The sequence below is a fragment of the Phacochoerus africanus genome, chromosome X, assembly GCF_016906955.1.
Source record: "Phacochoerus africanus isolate WHEZ1 chromosome X, ROS_Pafr_v1, whole genome shotgun sequence".
Lineage (NCBI taxonomy): Eukaryota > Metazoa > Chordata > Mammalia > Artiodactyla > Suidae > Phacochoerus > Phacochoerus africanus.
Genome location: NC_062560.1, coordinates 18,646,477 through 18,653,837, shown reverse-complemented (window position 1 = coordinate 18,653,837; position 7,361 = coordinate 18,646,477). Strand labels below are relative to the sequence as shown.

The 7,361-nt window shown below is 44.6% G+C and overlaps 1 protein-coding gene across 7 annotated transcripts in view; it reads left to right on the top strand.

Moving 5' to 3' along the window:
• The first annotated feature begins 409 nt into the window (after window positions 1-409).
• Window positions 410-7,361, top strand: part of BCLAF3 (BCLAF1 and THRAP3 family member 3) — a 59,229-nt gene continuing 52,277 nt past the window's right edge. For 4 of the 7 annotated variants that reach the window (XM_047764549.1, XM_047764542.1, XM_047764546.1 and 1 more), the window contains exons 1-2: window positions 410-546; window positions 2,682-2,854. The gene's annotated coding sequence lies outside the window, so the exon portion shown is untranslated. Of the gene's footprint in view, window positions 547-688; window positions 1,136-2,681; window positions 2,855-7,361 lie in introns of those variants that run through there. The other 3 variants (XM_047764548.1, XM_047764545.1, XM_047764543.1) reach the window with 2 other exon arrangements.

The window sequence follows — 7,361 nt, the reverse complement described above, 5'->3', positions numbered from 1 at the left end:
CCGAAGCAGTGCAGGTTCAGGTGGGCTGGCTCTGGAAGGGCTTGGAGGGGCAAGCCAGGGGCTGCAAGGCCGAGGCCAAGCCCCTCGCCCTGACTGAGGGGGTGAGCTCCGACCCCTGACCTTTAACCCCCAGTATCCAAGGACCACTCTGCCCAGCACAGTCCTTCCTTAACGGACAGGAGGGCAGCAGACGGCGCACGCGCTCTGGACAGAGAGGCAGAGGTGGGAACGGCCAGCAGAGGGCGCAGGCGTTCTAGCCAGAGCCGCCCGGGCGGGGCAACCCTCGCTGGGAAAGAGAGCAGAGGTCGGTGGTGGGAGAGCCGGCTCGGCGCGAGGCGGCGGGCGGTGGGCGTGGCCAGGGCGCGGGGGAGGGGCGAGGCGGTTCCGGAAGGAAGTGGTTCCGGGTCCCGCGGCCCAGCTGAGGTAACTGTGGTGCCACTGCCTTGCGAGGCGGCGGCCGTGTGAGGGGCGAGGCCCGAGGGGCCGGTGGCGGCGGCAGTGGCGGCGGCGCGGCGGCGGCAGTGGCTGCGAAGACTTCCCGGCAGGGTGAGCGGCCCTGGGGGGCGGGCGGGGCGACGAGGCCCGGGCCCGCGGGGAGGGCGTGTCCGTCGCCTGGGAGGGGCGGTTCTTGGGGTGGCGGGTGGGGCGGCTGGGAGGTTGCGGCGGCCCAGCTCAGGCTCCCGGGGGACCGCTCCCGTGTCACTGCCTCCGGCCACTGGACGGAGTCTTTATTTTAGACGCCGCGACCCTGGCACCTGCTGCCGCGGCACGGATCCTCGCCCGTCGTTGGGCAGGCTTCGGCCCCGGCGGTTTGGAACGTCTCTCTTGGCGACGGGGGTGGGGCGGGGGGAGCGGTGTCCAGGGACAGTGCCCTTTCCCGAGAGGCGGCTGCGGACGCGTCGCCTGCGGGACCAGAGCCGAGGAGCCCCTGCTTTGTCCTCGGGAGGCCCTCTTGCCGCGAAGCGGCATCTTCCTTCGGTAACGTCCAGAAAGAGTAGCGTAGGCTGCTCTTTATCCTGCAGATCAAAGTAAAACTTGTCTTTTTAGAAACGTGTCCTGAAAATTGGCGCATCTCCTGTGCTTCTCTCAGGTGTATTAGGAAACCGGGCCGGTCCCTGGCAAGATTGTCCTGTTGGTAGGTCGGGAGAAAAAGAAATGGGAGAGAAACTTATCCTCCCAAGTATTTTCTTGCCTCTTAGGTGATGGCTTTTCTTTTCTGGATCAAAGTAAAAAACTACAGGTAGAAATCAGGAAGGTCTCTCAGACTTCTGGCCAGGCAGCCTTTTTCACGTTTTTCTGAATGCCAACTGGTACGAATGAAAGACTGGAACTTGAAAAGGAAAGGTTTTGGTGTGCAGTCAAGATGTGTGCCTTATTTTTCTATGGTGTTTTAATGGTGATAGTATACAATGCTTTATTTTTTCATGGTATTTTAAAAAATGGCTCCTAAAATGTTCTTTGGAACGCCCTGCTCTCTCATACCCTCCCCAGAAGCCTCTAAAACGCCTAGCTATAAACATTTATATAAACATTTAGTGACATATTTATATATGAAATCTCTAAAATAGACAGAATCGCAGTGAAGAAGGTACACTCTTTTCCTATTCAAGTAGCCATTGTGAATATGGTTATACTGGGGCTACACCTCCAGTCTTTTTCTGTGCAGAGATGAATGCATGAATTTGTCTAAAGTGGATTCTCTTTGGTAACCATTTTTTCCCCTGACTACATAGCATGCCATTATATGGCTGCAGTCATTTATTTTTAAATGGTTATTCCCAGTTTTTCACTACTTAAAGACATTCTTGGAGAAATGTAAAATGTGCATGTCCACGATTACTTCCTTAGTGTACATTCCTAGATAATAGAATTGTGGGTTTTTTTTTTTAATGTGAATTGCTCAATTTCCCTCAGGAAAGGATGTGCTATTTTGTACTCCCACCAACAATCTGTGAGTGTCCTTTTCCCCACCCTAGCAAAAGGCAACGTTTAAAGGATTTCTATAGGCACCCTTTGGGACCATATATGCTCTCCAGCCAAGTACCAGTATCCTTCTCTAGCTGTTACCTTTTTCTTTCTTATGTGTTGATGGCAATTTAGGATCTCATTTTTTATTCCACCTTTACCAGTTTAATAAAGAAGGGTTATCTAGGTGAAGCAAAGGACAGATTTCAAGTCAGGACTTCCTTGAGTTCCAGTATATCTGATTACCTTGAACAGGTTGCTTCCCTTTTCAAAGGGACTATTTCCTCAACTTGGAATTAGAGATTATTGTGCCTTTGCCTTATCTCTCTGGTGGTTATAAGGGTCAAATGAGGCATTTATGAGGAGTACATTTAAATATACTTTGTCTTGTTGCTAATTATGCCATCTTGTAAAAATTTCAGAGCACAAAAACATCTTGATTTTTACTGTAAATTTCTGAATTAAAAAAGCTGCTCTCTGATACCCTTCACCCCTACTCTTTCAGCCTTTAAATTTAAAGTTTTATTCTGCTGCCCTAGATTATCTTCAGAATGATGTCAGAGTTATGAAATGAGGTGAATGAATGAATCCACAAATGTTGAAGGAGAACATATTTAAAGGCATTATACATAAAGCTGAGGGGGACAGATAAAAAGCTGAACAAAACACAGACCTTGAGATCATGATAAATAAAACATCGTCTTTGTGCCCTACAGGCTACAGAATGTCCAGGCAGCTAGAGGGCATAAAAGCTGCTTTCCATATTTAGACGGCAATTTTAGATGTGATGCAGGATGTCAACTATTCTCAAGTGTGCTAAAGTCCAATTTTGCTGACCGAGCATCTGCGCAAATGATCAGGCAGTCTCTTCAGAGTCGTCTTTTTGAAGGTAGGAGTTGCAAGGTGGAATTCTTCGGGGAAGGGTTAGCATTGAGTCTGAGAACCTGGATTCTGATTTTACGTCCTTCTCTTGGGGGCAGCTTGGTTAACCTTTTTGAAGCTTGGTTTCTTCACCTGTGAAGTGGAGGTAATTCTAGCTTCCTCAAAGGCTTATGAAGGTTAAATGAAATAGTATTTGCAAAACACTTAGTGAAGCTACAAATTCCTGGTATTCCTGGGATCCTTCTTATCCACTGAAGACTGAGAAACTAGATCTCTTCCAACTTGGTTTGCCTAGCAGCCCCTGGTAGTCAGTAATGTTTACCAAACTAACATAAAATGTGACTACTGATAAAAATTAGATTTGGACCTGGAGTTCCTGTTGTGGCTCAGTGGTTAACGAATCCGACTAGGAACCATGAGGCGGCAGGTTCGATCCCTGTCCTTGCTCAGTGGGGTAACGATCTGGCGTTGCCATGAGCTGTGGTGTGGGTCGCAGACGTGGCTCGGATCCCATGTTGCTGTGGCTCTGGCGTAGGCCACCGGCTACAGCTCCGATTCGACCCCTAGCCTGGGAACCTCCATATGCTGCGGGAGCGGCCCTAGAAATGGCAAAAAGACAAAAAAAAAAAAAAAAATTAAATTTGGACCTTTAAAAAAGGTAATATGTAAGTGTGAAGTATTGGGAGAAATTGACCACGTTATTTGGAGTTGATATTAAGGAGTCAAAGGGAACGTTGAGCTAATTGTACTTGGGCTCATCTCTATTATGGCTGTCCTGCGTCATGTCCCTAATGCCATGCACATAGTTTCTCCTTATCAACCACAAACTTGCCCAAGTTGCTCCCATTTCAGAACCTCCTCCCTAGACCCCTATCACCCAGCTGCAGCATAGTTTCTCTCCTCCCCTACCAGCCACGCTGTTACACGGCACTCTTAGTAATTGGCTTTCTTTCTTTTTTCTTTTTTTTTTTTTGTCTTTTTGCTATTTCTTGGGCCGCTCCCTCGGCATATGGAGGTTCCCAGGCTAGGGGTCTAATTGGAGCTGTAGCCACTGGCCTACACCAGAGCCACAGCAACGTGGGAGCCACATCTGCAACCTACACCACAGCTCATGGCAACGCCGGATCAGTAACCCACTGAGCAAGGCCAGGGACTGAACCCGCAGCCTCAGGGTTCCTAGTCGGATTCGTTAACCACTGCACCACTAGGGGAACTCCCGTAATTGGCTTTCTTAGTCTCCTTGCCTTCCACGTAGTCCTCAAGCCATATCTATTGGATCTCTTTGCAGCTTTTGACATGAAAGTCTCCTTTCTGGAAATTTCCTTCTATCCCCCAGGCTTCCCTCCTTCCTCAGAGGATGTTCCTTGTCCGTCTTCTTGGCTGGTTCATCTTCCCTGAAAGGTTGATGTTCCTCTAAGCTTGCTCCTTCTCGTGATATGGCAGCTCTGGAATAATTTATAGAGCATTGAAGCAATCTGATGTTTGAAGTTAGGTAGAATTCCCCTCTGAAACCATTTGGGCTTGATGCTTTTTCATGGGGTGTTTCTTTAATAACTTTCTTAGTTTCTTCTATGGAAATTGATCTGTTTAAACTTTCTAATACGGTCAACTTCAGTAATATCTATTTTTCTAGCAAATTATTCCTTTCATCTGGGCTTTCAAACTTATTGGATAGAGGGCTACAAAGTAATCTCTTATGAATTAAAATTTTTCTTCTATTACAAAGGTTATTTCCCCCATGTTCTTTCTTATTTTATGTTTTTGTGCTTTCTCTCTTTTTTTCCCTAGTCAGTTTATATGTTATTTAGTGATTTATCCATTTTATTTTTTCCAAAAACTACAGAATTGTAAATTATTATTTAAATCTAGTTTTTTATTCTCTTCCTCTACTTTTATCTTTATCATTTCTTTCCTTGTGCTTTTTGGTTTACTTTGTTATTTTTTAGTTTCTTTTTTTACCTTGGAAATAAATTCATTTTTTTTATTCTGTCAGTTTTTATGGATAAATATGTTTAGTGCAATGAATTTTCCTTTGACCATTGCTTTAAATGCATCCCATAGAATCTGATATGTAGTTTTTTTCTCGTCATTATTTCTTTAAAAATCCATATTGGAGTACCCAGGAGTTGTTTAATAGGAGATTTTAAAATTTCTAGGTGGAATCCATAGGTGTTTCTTGTTTGTTTTTATTAGTAAATTCTAGTTTTATTACATTATGGTCAGAGAGTGCTGTTTGTAATATTTCTGTTTTGCAGAGGTTACTGATGTTTTCGTTGTGACCTAATAGGTGATTTTTTTTTTCTTTTTTGCTGAATGTGGTGTGAGCTCTTCCAAAGAATATGTATTCTGTAGTATTGAAGGTAGAGTTTGATTCATATCTTTAAGATTTACCCTGTTGACAATGCTGTTTACATCTTCTGTCTTCTTATTTTTGGTTTACCTGATCTAATATACCACTGAGAGTGGTATATTAAAGTCTCTTCTTATTAGCATGTTTTTTTTGTTTTTTTGTCTTTTTGCTATTTCTTTGGGCCGCTCCCTCGGCATATGGAGGTTCCCAGGCTAGGGGTCGAATCGGAGCTGTAGCCACTGGCCTACGCCAGAGCCACGGCAACGCGGGATCCGAGCCACGTCTGCAACCTACACCACAGCTCACCGCAACGCCGGATCGTTAACCCACTGAGCAGGGGCAGGGACCGAACCCGCAACCTCATGGTTTCTAGTCTGATTTGTTAACCACTGCGCCACGACGGGAACTCCAGCAGGTGCTTTTTTGTTTTTGTTGTTGTTGTTGTTGTTTTTTGCTTTTTTTTGCTTTGTTTTTTGTTTTTTAGGACTGCACCCACGGAATATTGAAGTTGTTCCCAGGCTAGGGGTCGAATCAGAGCTACAGCTGCCAGCCTACACCATGGCCACAGCAACACCAGATCCTTAATCCACTGAGCGAGGCCAGGGACCAAACCAAAATCCTCATGGATCCTAGTCGGGTTTGTTAACTGCTGAGCCACGATGGGAACTCTCTTATTAGTTTCTATCTGTGTTTCCTTGCATCTGTTGTAGTTTTTATTTCATAAAGGTAGTTGCAATATTATATTCATGTAAATATGTATATTATTTATTTGTTCTCTCTTCATCGAAGATTATGGCTTTTAGCATTAAAAAATGTCTTTCTTTGGCATAATGAATGCTTTAGGGCTTGAATTCTGCTTTGCATGACTCTAAGTTTGCCACTTCTGCTCTCTTTTTGTTTCTGTTTACCTTGTATAATTTGGTTGTCCTTTTATTTTTAACGTTTCCCAATCACTTTGTTTAGATGTGTCTTTTATACAAGTCCTTGAGTTTTGTTCTGTGAGCCAAATTGAACCTTGTTATTTTTGTAGGTGAGTTAAATTAAGCCTATTCATATTTATTGTTAGGCCTGATATATTTGATCTATGATAATATTTTATAATTATGTGTGTTTTGTTCTATTTGCTGTTTCTTCTTGCTATGAGGTGTAAAATTGCTGTTTTAAAAAGTTGGGGGAGGTATTTAGGCAGGTTTTTATTTATTTATTTATTTAAGGGCTGCACCCACGGCATATGGAGGTTCCCAGGCTAGGGGTCGAATCAGAGCTATAGCCAGCCTGTGCCACAGCCACAGCCATGCCAGATCCGAGCTGCGTCTGTGACCTACACTGCAGCTCATGGCAACACTGGATCCTTAACCCACTGAGCGAAGCCAGGGATTGAACCTGTGTCCTCATGGATACTAGTCAGATTCGTTTCTGCTGAGCCACGATGGGAACTCCAGGCAGGTTTTTATTTTTGTTCTAATGGTTAACCTTTGTACTTAAACCTTTTAAAATGCACTTGCTCCCCTGTTTGTTTATTTAACCTTTTAAAATGAATTAATTAATTTTGCTTTTTAGCAAATTAATTTTTGTATGTGTAGCATATGGAAGTTCCCAGGCTAGGGGGTGAATCGAGCTGCAGCTTCCGGCCTACACCACAGCCACAGCAATGCCAGATCCAAGCCGTGTCTGTGACCTACACCACAGCTCACGGCAATGCCAGATCCGCACATCCAGGGATCGAACCCATATCCTCATGGATACCAGTCAGATCAGTTTCCTCTGCGCCACAATGGGAACTCCTAACCTTTTTTATCTTTCAGAGAAATAGATTGTATTCGTGAAATCAAAGTAGGATATTGATAGGCAATAGTGGGGTTCTGTATCCACTTCCAGTTGCTCCTTAGGGAGGAACTGATAACCACTGTGGCTGAGATGACAAGCCATCTCTGCTCTCCTAAGGTCTGGCTTCCTCTGATCTGCTGATTGCCTTCTTCTGTGGGCTCTAACTTGGTCCATTTCTATGCTGTGAGTGTGGCTTCCTTGTTACAAAGGCTTTCTTGGACAATTCTTTGCATTTGTAAATGCTGAGTTCACATTTATTTTGGGATCTCTTTCAGTTGATTTTGGCGGTGTTTGGGGGCACGGGTAACAGATTTACTGAGACATGGTAAACATACCA